This window comes from Crocuta crocuta, unplaced genomic scaffold, assembly GCF_008692635.1.
Source record: "Crocuta crocuta isolate KB4526 unplaced genomic scaffold, BGI_CrCroc_1.0 scaffold179, whole genome shotgun sequence".
Classification (NCBI taxonomy): domain Eukaryota; kingdom Metazoa; phylum Chordata; class Mammalia; order Carnivora; family Hyaenidae; genus Crocuta; species Crocuta crocuta.
The window spans coordinates 880181-892847 of record NW_027551568.1 but is presented as its reverse complement, the minus strand read 5'-3'; the positions used below and the strand labels follow the sequence as shown (position 1 = coordinate 892847).

The following is a 12667-nucleotide window of genomic DNA, read 5'->3' as shown; positions in this document are numbered from 1 at the left end:
TGCGTCCTGCGCATTTGTGGCCGGATGGCTTCTGTTCATAGTTCATTATCGCATTATCTCACGGTGAACTGTTATTCAGTCTTGCCTTATTTTCTTAAGAAGCGTTAATTTTATGTATGGTGAGTGTATTTTGCATGTTTTAAATTGCAAATGGAACTAAATCCAAGGAAAATTGAACTTGAAAACTTAATTGCTTAATCTCTGCCATCCTCCACGTTAACCTGACAAACGTGTTTTTAACTGGTTTTCCACCAGGAAGTGAGACACCAGGTCACCACTTGTCAGGTGGCTGGTTTGGGTTTAACTGCACGCTCACAGGACCAGTCTTACATCAGCTTTCTTCACTGGTAGCTGACCAAGTGTTCTTGCAATCGGATAACTTTAATAAATATCTTTATGGAAACTTAAAGTTTGGGCCTTTCGTCAGTATGTCAAGGTGTGTTTTTTTTCTCCTACAGAGCACTGAATAGTCAAAGTTAGTAAATTGAGCCATTAAGTTCACGGATTTTATGTAAGTTCTACAGTCTTACTTTGGTACTTTGAATAGCGCCGCTAGGTGGGCCCGCTCCCCGTAACACTCCCAGAGTAAGGCTGCCAGCAGAGGGGCTGAGAACGACGTGTTTTACAGTTAATTTACCATGTAAAGTTGCTGTAAATGATAATGTGTACAGATTTTCTGTTCAAATACTCAATTGTAAACTTCTTGTTAAGACTGTTATGTTTCTATTGCTTTTGTATGGAATGATATTGCAAAAATAAAAAGAAAAGAACCTTCTTTAGCTGGTTTATTTCATTGCCAGCTGGCCCCTGCTCAGATAGTCCCCGTGTTTGGAGGGTCCAAGCATCTCCTTGTCACGTGACGCGGGGGGACGGCGCTTGGGGTGAAGAAAGCACGGCCCGGCGGCAGGAAACTACCCAGTGAGGAGAAGCCAGAACCGCCCAGGCCTCTGGCTGCGGCAGGGGCCCGGCCACGGTCGGCGTGCGCCCAGCGGGTGTACAGAGAAGCCGGGGGCCCGGGTTTGGTGCTTACGGGGCACCTGGGGTGTCGCGGCCTTTCCCTCTTTCTGCAACAGACCGGGCCGCACCTTCTACCCTGGGGCACATGAACACTGGACCTGGGTTTCGAGGGGCAGCCCTGACCGCTGCGCCTCCTCCAGTCGTGCACTTGAAATCCTGGCAACTCTGCCTGCGGGCATTGCCGTTGCCCCATGGCCGCGTGCCCTAAGGACGGTCCCTCAGCAGTGATGCGGGACTTGCCTCGGGCACCTTTGTTCATGGTCTTTCAAAAGGGCAGGAGGCCTTCCTTTCGGCCTTTGTTGAGCCCGTGCTGCGTGTCGGACGTAGTTGTGGTGGACGCTGGGGACCTGCGAGAGACCGGGCGCGCCACAGCCTGCACCCGCGCTCTGGGGACGGAAGAGTGCAGATAGCGTCGGTTAAGGGAGGAGTAGAGATGGGCGGGGGGCGCGGGGATGGCTGGGAGGTGGAAGCTGCCATTTTTACAGGCTGGGTGAGAGGTGCCTGGTAAAGCGGCGTTTGAACAGGCGTGCTCTTGGGGAAGAACATCCACCCCGGAAGGCAGCAAACGCAAAGGCCCTGAGGTAGGAGTTTGGTGTATAGACTGCTAGCAAAATCCTCGCGTCTCACGTGTGGGAGAGACTGTAGCTGGGCGGGCGCTGGCAGGACTTGGAGGAGGAAAGTGCTGGCGGGTGTCTCGGGCTGTGGGGAGACCCAGTGGGGGTTGGTGGGAGAATGGAATGTTAGAAACGAGCAGAGTGGGTGCCGGCCGTGTGGCGACAGGTCAGCAGCTGTCGTGTGTGGCGTGGAGGTGGGCGATGACAGCAGCCGGTCTGGGCAGGATTTCCAGGCAGTACTGCAGGTGCCTCTGCGTCCTGCTGCTGAGGCCGGAAGCCCGAGACGGGGCTCGAGCGCATGGGAGCGGCTCCCCCTGGCCACCCCACCCCCACCTTCCTGGTGGCACGCACGGTGGACGCTCAGGAGTGGCTTCCTGGCAGACCTCAAGCCAGGACGGCCAGGAAGGTGCGATCTGGGATGACGCGGTGGCCGTGAGGCGTGTGAGACTGGAGAAAGCTGGAAGCCCCCGCCGAACTCCCGAGGAACTCCAGGGTTCAAGGCCGAGAGGGGCTCATTTTGAGAAGACCTGTGCTTACGGCTCTTGTTGAAGGAATTGTACCCCCAAGAAGTTTCCCAGGAGACCCAGAAAGCTTTTGAGAGAATTGTGTTGTTAGAAAACGGAGTCTGGACTGAAAGGGACAGGCAGTAGGAAGTGAAAAGGGGCCTTTGGACCCTCCTGATTCACCTGGTAGGAAGCAGGCAGAGGAAGGCTCACGGCTGCAGACTCACGCTGCCTTCCGCAGAAAAAGGGTAACTCACGGGGCAGACCCGGGCGCCCGAGGCAGAGCTGGGAGGCGTGGGGACCCCCTGAGCCACGTGGCCAGTGGCTCCTGTGTGTCTCCACCGGCTCTGGACGGGTTCAAGCCTGGCCCACTGCTGTGTGGTGTGTGTGTGTGTGTGTGTGTGTGTGTGAGAGAGAGAGAGAGAGAGATGGGGGCTGGGGACAGAGGGCAGATAAGACGGCTCTCCAGCTCGCTCCGGGAGGAGATTCTGGCCTTTGGGCGGGTGCTGGAGGAGGAGACTTGGAGGCCTTGGGGGCCGTCCCTAACTTGGCCAGAGATTACACAGGAAGTGGTCTTTTCTTTTTTTTTTAATGTTTATTATACTTTTGAGAGAGAGAGTGAGGGAGGGGCAGAGAGAGAAGGAGACACAGAATCTGAGGCAGCCTCCCTCTGTCAGCACAGAGCCCTACGAAGGGCGCGAACCCACAGATTGTGAGATCATGATCTGAGCCAAAGTCGGACACCCAACCGACTGAGCCACCCAGGCGCCCCTGGACAGAAATGGTCTTAAACGAGGGCAAGGAGTCTGGTTGGCTGGAGCCGGGGTGTTGCAAACGTAGACTTGGGCTTTATTCTGAGGGAGGGGGGCAGCAGGGGACCTGAGCTCTGATTTAGGTTCTAGAAGAATCGTTTTGGCTGCTTGCTCTTGCTTTGCATTTAAATTCTTGGAGTGTTCTTAAGCAACAGGGAAGTCACCCCTCAGACTTCAGTTCTTGCCATTTAATGCTGTTAACGTAATCTAGTATTTTCTGTATGAGGTTACAAATAACCACCGGCTAGGATCGAGTCGTCTTTATTCTTGACTCTTGTACATCGAACCAAGAAGTGTCAGAACTAAATTAAGTTTGTCCGGCATGATTAATTCTTCACAATTGTGGGCTGATTGCTATCGCGTTCCCATCGGGGACTCATTTCCCTGTCTCCCCATGCGCAGATGTGGGCAGCGGATCAGGCTGTCATCTGTCCTCCACTTACTTGTTTCCTCCATTGTGAAGCCACTGTCGTTTCCTGCCGTCTTTCAGGGTCCTTCCCCTTTGGTAGGGAGCTGTCGCTCGAGCCCCGCAGGGGAGTCCGCGGTCCACCTGAACCCAAAGCCGGCCCTTCCGGCTTTCTGGACCCATGCGGGTGGATCCTCTGGTTAACGGAGCCCTTACAGGGTCTCTTTATTCCATATTAGCAAATCTGGAAAGTCTGCTGGGCAAAGTACTGTCACGGCACTTGGCAAACTGAAAGTGCCACGCAAGTCCTCTTTGAAGCTGGGGGGGCTGGGTGGGAGGAAGTGTGCCTTTGAAAAAAATTGCTTTAATGTTTATTTTTGAGAGAGAGAGAGTGAGCGGGGGAGGGGCAGAGAGAGGGAGACCATCTGAAGCGGCTCCAGGCTTTGTCTGAGCTGTCGGCACAGAGCCCCATGCGGGTTCGAACGCACGAACCATTAGGTTGTGACCTGGGTTGAGAGCGAGAGTCGGCCGCTTAACTGACTGAGCCCCCAGGGGCCCCGCCTTTTTGATCGTAAAGCCTCACGTTTTATTTAAGGGTGTTTTCTGTTCTGTGTGTGTGTGCGGTTTTGTACTCTGTTGTTGCTGTTTTGATTGCTTTCTCATAGGCAGGCCTCGCCTGGACAGCCGGCACTTTGTAAAACTCACATTTCAAAGACGCATATGACGTTTTCCAGAAAAATAATCCCCTCAGCGCAGCACAGGAAGCTGGGTCTCCAGACAGCAGCACTGAGGGCTTTGGTGGCTGGAGTTGCAACAAAGACACTGACTGTGTACGTGTCCTCAGCCCTCGACCCGGCCTGGCCCGTGGGGTCCCCTTCAGGTGTGCGGAGTGGGGGTGCTCACCTGCCACCCAGAAGCTCTGGCTTTTCCAGCTGTCGGGTGGGGCCTTCATGCCCCCACCTATAGAACTGGGATGATAGCGCCTACCTCATAGGCTGTTTCTAAGGATTAAAGGAGTGAGCAGGTGCCACGTGTTGAATAATCCACCGTGGTTGCTGAGGGACCCAGCCCCGCAGCCCCGCAGCCCCGCACAATGGCTGATTCCTTCACCACCAGTCAGCGTGAGGATGGTCGCAGGCAGGCACTCAGGAAGTGGGGCGTCAGTGACAGAGACATGCTGGCCCTTCCATGGAGGCCGCGAGGTGGTCGGATGTGCCCAGGGAGGGCTCCTGAAGCTACTGGCTCAAGTGAATGCCAGGCCACATGAGTGGCAAGCGTCCCGTCCCCCCATGGCCCTGAATGTGATTTCGAGAGTGGTTTTCAGTGTGATGGCCTTCAGTGCGCTTGCTGTGCTCTGTAGGGAAAAGGCAGAATTTGAGTTTCCAGAGGAGCTCTCCCCCCCCGGCCCCCCGTCCTTTGGCAGAATCGCCAGGGCAGGGGCCTGCCATTGACAGGCAGGTGCTGTGGCCGCACACCAGATTTCCCCAGAAGTCTGTGGACCGTCCTAGCTTCTGTGACTCGGGTGATCTCTCATCCGGTCTCTTGCAGGACTGCAATCAAGATGTTGGCTCAGGCTGGGCTCTCATCTGAAGGCTTGACCGGGGAAGGATCCGTACCCAACCTGACTCGTGGCCATTGGTCAGAGTGCCCTCTGTTCCTCAGCACTCAGCCTCTCCATGCAACAGTCCGCTCGGTGGGAGTGAGCAGGGAGAGTGAGCCGGTGCCCGCCAGGTGGCAGCCACAGGCTTGTGGAACTTCATTTTGGAAGTGACAGCCTGTCACTTAGTTGGATTAAAAGCAAGTCAGCGGCCAGCCAACACCCTAGGAGAGGGATCTCACAAGAGGGGACCATTGGCGCCAGTTTAGAAGTCTGCCTGCTGCAGAGGCGCCTGCGGGCGGTGGGACAGCCACGAGCCACAACCTAGATCTCATGTTTGTGAGAGCCACAGACTTCAATGTTCAGTGTAAAACTTGGAGGAAGTCATTGGGATCTAGGGCTGGGCAGAGTTCTTCATCTTAACCCTGAAAGCATGATCCATGCAAGGAAACGTTCTTCAGCGGACCTCATCAAAGCCCAAAGCTTTTGCTCGTGAAAGACCGACCGCGGGCTGAAAAGACAAACTGCAGATGCGGAGAAGAGTCTTGGCAAACCACACATCTGACCAAGGACTTGTTTGTAGAGTATATAAACACTCAGAGCTCAAAGGTGAAGTCTTAATTAGAAAGTGGGGGAAGGGGAGCCTGGGGGGCTCAGTCAGTTAGGCCTCCGAGTTCAGCGCAGGTCACGATCTCACAGTTCGTGGGTTCAAGCCCCGCGTTGGGCTCTGTGCTGACAGCTCAGCCTGGAACCTGCTTCGGATTCTGTGTCTCCCTCTCTTTCTGCCCCTCCCCTGCACGCATGCTCTCTCTCTCACCCTCTCTCTCTCAAAAACAAACAAAAATGCGCGAAAGGGTGTGGAGGGAGAGCTCCCTGAAGGGGCACGGGGCGAGGGGGAGAGGGGGCCCTTCCTGCACAAAACTGAATGTGCGGCAACCATACAATCCAGTAGCTGTGCTCCTGGGCATTTATCCCAGAAGTGAGAGCACACATCACGCAAAAACCGAGACACAAATGCTCTGTCCCCAGGGGAGACAACCCAGGTGCCGCGGAATGGGGGCTGTGCTCTCGGGCGCACGCGGCTTCCCACAGGGGGCGACTGCGTCCGTGCCCCTGTCCTGGCTGTCAGAGCACCGGAGGCCTGCAGGGTGCTATCCTAGGAGGATGTGGCCGTTCGTGAAGACCTTCCTGCAACACCAAGGATTTGAAAGCACTCCGCGCTCCGGAGCATAGCGGTCCAGAGCCGCCAGCGCCAAGACATATGCTCGTAAAATTACCAGGCTTTAAAGGGAAAAAAAAATCCTTTAGACACCTTGGAGAAAAGCACATTACTTATAAGGGAAAGCATTAGCTTGTCCGACTTCCTGGCAAACATGCTTTATGCCGGGAGACAGTGGAGTAGCACGTTTAAGAGGTTTGACGAAAGAAAATGTGCACCGAGGATTTTATATCCAGAAAACTTCTAGCATAAAGGGCGCAGAAGGCCATCCACGTGCGAGAACGCCGAATGCTGAGAACATGCTCCTGGGAGCCCTTCCCGAGGAACTTGCTGGAAGAGGAGCTCCGACGGCCAACACGATCCGGGACACGGTTTTCTTGGGCCGCAGCACCAAGCGGGGCTCGGGCAGAGAGGGGAGCGCCGGGGGCCTTGCTCTGGCCGCCGCTCGAGAGCACAGCGGAGGAAGGCGAACACGTTCGCGGTGACCATATCGTGGGTGTTGGCACTCCTCACGCCGCTGGGAAGCCCAGGGAGAAGCGGTGGGGTCCTCCGGCCCCCGCGGCTGCTGCGCCGTCCGTGTGGGGGAGACCCAGAGGCACCCGGTGGAGAAGGGCTTCCCGAGGAGCGCTGTGGTGTCGTGTGCACGGAAAGCGTCACAGGGGCCCGTGGCGTTTGTCATGGCCAAAAGGAACGATCCGGACGGCCTCCCACGGGTGAACGCTGAGACGCGGGTGGCACCGGTGACCACGGGTCCTACTTGCAGCAAAAAGGGACGAGCTGTCGACACGCTGCAGCGGCGAGCCGTGCTTAGCAGAGAGGCGGACCTGGGGGCTGCGTGCTGATTCCTTTAGTCTGACGCCGGTGAGAAGGCAGAGCCACAGGAATGGAGAACAGGCGGGCGGCTGCCAGGGGACCCTAGGCGCCAGGGGACCCTAGGCAGGCGGTGCCTCGACGCGTCCTGCAGCCGGCGTCTCTGCCGTATCTGTGGTCGATAACCAGCCTATCGGTTTACACAGCTGCATATCTGTGGTCTGTGGCTCGTCTGTGTCGCCTTTGTCTCCCCTCCAGCCCTTCCCGCGGGAAAGCTCTGGACAGTGGCCGACCCGGTGCCCCGACCGTCCTTTGCCCCCATTCTGTGGTCTTGAAATAGCATCACTCCCCGTGAGGGCCTCCTGGAAGAGTGGCTGATCCCAGGCGTGGGGTGGATGTCCCGCCGGTCAGGAGGGTCACGTGCGCGGGACTCAGCAGTGACCTGAAGTGACCGCCAGTGCCCCAAACTGAACAGCTTCATCTCCAGTGGGGACAAGAAATGCAACAAGTTTACACCCATCAGAATGTTTTAAGTTAAAAAGCTCATAAAGATATTTTGGGAAAAGCAAGAAATGGGCCCCTTTTGGAAGATGATGAGGGCGCTGGCGGGCAGGGGCCGTCCGTCTCTGGCCCAACCTCATCGAGCTGTGTGGCGGGTGCGCCCGGCTGCTGACCCGCCTGACCGGGTCCTGCCCTCCGCTGTGCACGCGTCCGCTGGGTGACCCCTCTCGGGGCCACGTATCCTGGCCCCTTGGAGACTGACGTACTTACTTACTTAGAACTACGCCCACCAAGGCCGGGATGTAGGACACTTGCTTTTGCCTCCGTGAGTCTCACAGAGGACAGTCTCCTCCCTCCTGAGGCCCCGCCAGATCTCATCCAAGGTTAGCTCTCGATGCGTGCGAGCCCTCAGACCTCACTACGCGCCCTTCGCGTGTCCCCTGGCTCCGTAACACCTGGGACTCGGGTCTGGGTTTTCAGGGGATGACCACAGCTGTGCGGATCGTCCACCCGCTGCCCCGTCAGGAAGTTGCCCTGAATAAAACTAAATGATACGGAGTGGCCTGCTTCCTCTTGTGGTCTCACAGTGCCTTCTCAGTTTGGGGGGACACTTTAGGGCCCCCTCCACCTTCTAACCGGGTCAGCGCACGGGGTTGGGAAGGGAACTGGAGTGTCAGCACGTGTAACTCCCACCGGCGCCGGGCATCACTGGGCGCTGCGACCTTGCAGCGAGTGTCAGCCTGGCATGCCAGCCGCCTCTGCTTTTTTGTTTTTTGTTTTTTTTAAAGCGCAGGCATTTTCATTTCTTTTTTTTAATATTTTTAAAAATATTTTTATTTATTTCTAGGAGAGAGAGAGACAGCGTGAGCAGGGGAGGGTCAGAGAGAGAGGGAGACACAGACTCTGAAATAGGCTCCAGGCTCTGAGCTGGCAGTCAGCACAGAGCCCGACGCGGGGCTCGAACCCACGAACCGCGAGATCATGACCTGAGCGAAAGTCGGATGCTTAACCGACTGAGCCACCCGGGCGCCCCTAGCCGCGTCTGGTTTGAGCGGAGCCTGACGCAGGCCCTGGATCTAGCTGCCAGCAGGCAGCAAGTGAGGAAGGAGGCCGTGCTGGCCTTTGCCCAGGGGACGCGGCAGCCACATGCGAGGCCCACGGGATCTCAGGAGCGCACGGGACACACCAGCAAGGCCCTCTCCCCCAGCCAGGTGGCCAGCATCGACACCTGGACCGGGCCCCCTGGGCACGGCCGCGGGGCCCGGAGCGCCCGACCTTTGCCGAGCCGGCCGCTGAGCACCCACGGCGCCCGCTCCTAACTTGCTCTCTTCTTCCCAGTAGGGGCAGGGGTCTTTGGGGCAGTACTTGAACATTGTAAATATCCTGCCCATCCATTGTTTTAGCATCTGTAGTAGGTTCTCAAGAGAAAGAGAACCAATAAGGATGTGGGGAGATACATCCATTCCGATACATTCCGATGTTTGCCCTTTTCCATACAGTAGGACAGACGTATTTCTATCAGACAGAATCTGCCCTTTGTGACTGGCTTCTTCAGCTGAGCACAGCGTCCCCAGGTTCATCCCTGTTGTGACAGGTATCAGAATGCCCCTCCTTTCTCAGACTAATATTCTGCTGGCCACATTTTGTCCATCCGTCCGTCCATCCGTCCATCCGTGGGCATTGGGGTTATTCCCGCCTTTTGGCTGTTGTGAATACTGCTGCTAAGAATAGTGTACAAATATCTCTTCAAGACCCAATTTTCAGTTCTTTTGTGTTTCTGTACCCACAAGTGGACTTGCTGGGTCATGTGGGAATTCTGTTCTCAGTGGTTTGAAGAACCACCTGCTGCTCGTCACAGCTGCCGTTTCATTTGTATTCTTTTTTAATACTAGCCAATTTTATTTATTTTAATGCTTGTCCATTTTTTAAGAGACAGAAACAGAGTGTGAGCGGGGGAGGGACAGAGAGAGAGGGAGACACAGAATCCGAAGCAGCTCCAGGCTCCGAGCTGTCAGCACAGAGCCCGACGTGGGGCTCGAACCCACAATTCACAAGATCATGACCTGAGCTGAAGTCGGACGCTTAACCGACTGAGCGCCCCCCAGGAGCCCTTTAAATCCATCTGTTTGAACATCAGTGTCCTTGAGACCCCACCCGTGTGGTTTTGCTCGTCTCATTAAAGATGCTCCACATAATTAGTTTCCTTTGATTTTCCCACAGGCTTGTCCGGGAATGCTATCTTTTTAAAACAAATCTACAGATGCCTGTCTCTCTGTCTCTCGAAAATAAGTAAACATCAAAAAAATTTTTNNCGCTGGCTGCCAGCTTGGTCCTCCAGGCCACTCGGCGTGGCTGCCCCAGGTGCCGTGGCTCCCCCGTGGTCCCCAGTGCCGTGGCTCCCCATGGCTCCGTATCTGTGTCCCCGCTCCCTCCCCACTCCCACGCTGGCTTCTCCAGGTCTCTGTGCAGCTGCGCACTCCACGCGTGTTGACAAGGGGTGTCTCGGCCTTTTACTGGTGCACACAGGCTTGTGTGTGNCCCCCTGCCCCCGGCCGAGCACGCTGCCCCAGGGGAGGGCCTTCCCACACTCTGCCAGAGCACAGGACATGACACACCAAATGCCTGGGGCCCGAAGGTCTACGGGCAGCGGGTCAGGAGGGGAGGCCCCAGGAGCAGGCGTGGCGCCCTGGCTGTGCCCCAGCCCGCTCTCAGGCCAGACGACAGGCCTCTTCCCTGGTGGCTGTCGAAGCTGCCGCTGGACCTGAGAGGAACCCGGACCCAGGGTCTGAGTGGCTGGTTTCCGGACCCGTCTCTGGCACACACGTTGCAACCTCTCCGTGAGCCTCAGTTTTCTCCTCTGTAAAATGGGAAGTGAGCATGCCCAGGATTGACGTGAGCCTGAGGGGAAAGACTGGACGCAGGGACACTCTGAAGGGGGCGGTGGCTGCCTGCACGCCAGAGGTGTTAATGTTGGTGGGCCACCGGCTTGCACTTGCATGGGTGCCGCAGGCTGCTCCCACGAGCACCGGCCGCAGCAGAGGAGGGAGGGTAGAGCAGGGCGTCCCCAGGTTAGTCTAGTCTCTCACCTCTGGAGCTTTGCTCCTGGGTCAGATGAGGAGTTCTGTTTCTTCCCTCCACTCAGAAAACCATTTAGCCCCCCTGTGGCATTTCTAAAAAGCTTCCCTCAAAGCCTGGCCTGAGACACAGTCTGGCATCCGAAGTTCATAGAACTCTGGCAAAGCCGTATTCCACATCTCCTTAGAGCTGCCCAGTGACATTAGCACACTGAAAGCTCTGATAAGTCCTGCAATAAGGAAGCCGGTGTAATGTGGAGTTGCCAAAGTGTTCCCCACACTCAGCGCACGGCGGGACCTCTTTTGTGAACACCTGCGGACAGTACAGGAATGAAAGCCGGAAAACAGTGTGGTGTCTTCACCCTGGGAGAAGCCGGGGCAAGTCACTTGGAAGGCTACTCTGCCTCCCATCCCCGTCTGCACCTCCCGCTCTCCGAGTCCCTCACACACTTGCCAGTTGAAAGTTGGGTGCCGTGGAGCGAAGTGACCCGACTCTTGCTTCCAGGTGAGCCATGGCCTGGGCAGTTTGGGCGCGAGGTGGAGTCGGGTGATAGCTGTTGGCAGGCTGGGACGCCTCTTGTTTCGCCGGGCGAGGCCTCGGGCCTGCTGGCAGGGTCTCCCGGTGACGGCTGCTGGGTGCTGGGCCAGCGGGCAGCTGAGCGCCAGGAAGGCGAGGGCGGAGCGGAGGGAGAGGGGAGGGGGCCGTAGGAGCAGCAGCGGGGGGTGTGGGCTGTGGGGGCTCAGCTGCAAAGGGGGGCCCGGCCCCACCTTGCTCCTCTCGGGGTCATGACCCCGGCCTGTAGGGTCCTGGCTTCCTCTTCAAATGGGGGCTTTTAATTCCTGTGTCAAAGGTCTAGTGAGAGGACACCCTTAAGTGTGGAGAGAATTATAAAACCAGGTAAAAATGTGAGAACATTTCTCCCTGGAGAAAGTCAGAGGCCTGAAAAGTGATAATCGGGGCCGAGGCCGCCTGCCTCCCCTCGGGGGTTCTGTCCTGATGGAGACGAGGCAGGCAGCAGGGCCCCCGGGTTAGCTCCGGAGGCGGGCGCAGCCCAGGGCGCCCGGCCCCAGCCCGCAGCCCGGACAGCCTGCACAACTCTACGCGCTGTGTGTCGGCTGGGTGGTGCTGTGGCCACAGGGCGTGGCACATGTGTCACAAGAAGCCTGCAGCCTCCCCCTCCCCCCATCTTGGGGAAGCCAGGCCCCAAGGCCCACAGTGAGGAGGGGAGGGGAGCCTCTCCTCCGGCTTCACCCCTGCAGGGCCCTTCCTCCAAAAAACAAAACAAAATAAATATCACATTTTATGGTAGCATTGGTCTAAAGACGAACAGCTTAGTATTATATATTACAACTGTTTCTTTGACCTAAAGTTTCATTTTTTTCTTATGATTTCCCTTTGCTCCGAGCTCAGCTTACACATCTGTGCCGCAGGGACAATTCTAATAGCGTCCCATGGCTAATGCCTAGCAGGGGCTTGACAGGTGCGATGACTGGGCACGCGGCCAACGTGGGCCGATCCCCGTGACACACCCCCCACGGCAGCAGGAACACGTTTCCCATGGCGTTGGACACTCACGCGCGGGCACTGAGGCCCAGCGATGACCTCCAGGCTGCCACTCCGTCCCCACGACTTCGTCCCTGGCTGCAGGAGAGTTTTATGTGAGGCCACCAAGCCCGGTGAGAGACGTTACTGTGGTACAGACTGTCTTGTTCCCCTGGAAGCCTTTAGGAATTCTCCAAACAGGGCTGAGAGGGGCAGCCTTTTGATAAACACACAGGTGCCCTTGGTGACGCGAGGTGGCCGTCTGGGCAAGCTAGGACCTCTCCCGGCACAAGTGCCCTCAGGTATCTGAGCCCTGCTCTGGCCTGGGTCACTCCGCCACTGGCCCTTGGCTGCCCTGGCTGGCTCTGACGGGCTCTCGGAGGGCCTAGAAGGACAGCAGGGAAGACCGGTGGCTTTGCAGGCCTGCCCGTCAAGACGGCCTGGGCACCCGTGCCAGCGCCTGCGCCCACGGCCCTCAGGCGTCGCTGGCCCTGCCCCGGCACCCCCCACTGGCACTCGCAGACGCCACAGGCTGCCTCTTCCCCCGCCCAGCACCTGCAGGGCCCCCCCC

At 57.2% G+C, this 12667-nt stretch overlaps 1 long non-coding RNA gene across 1 annotated transcript in view; it reads left to right on the top strand.

Annotated features, from left to right (window-relative positions):
* The first annotated feature begins 1516 nt into the window (after window positions 1-1516).
* The window catches only part of LOC144220365 (uncharacterized), a 20899-nt gene continuing 9748 nt past the window's right edge, over window positions 1517-12667 (top strand). The window contains exon 1 of the long non-coding RNA XR_013331716.1: window positions 1517-1598. This is a non-coding gene — a long non-coding RNA (uncharacterized LOC144220365). The remainder of the gene's footprint in view (window positions 1599-12667) is intronic.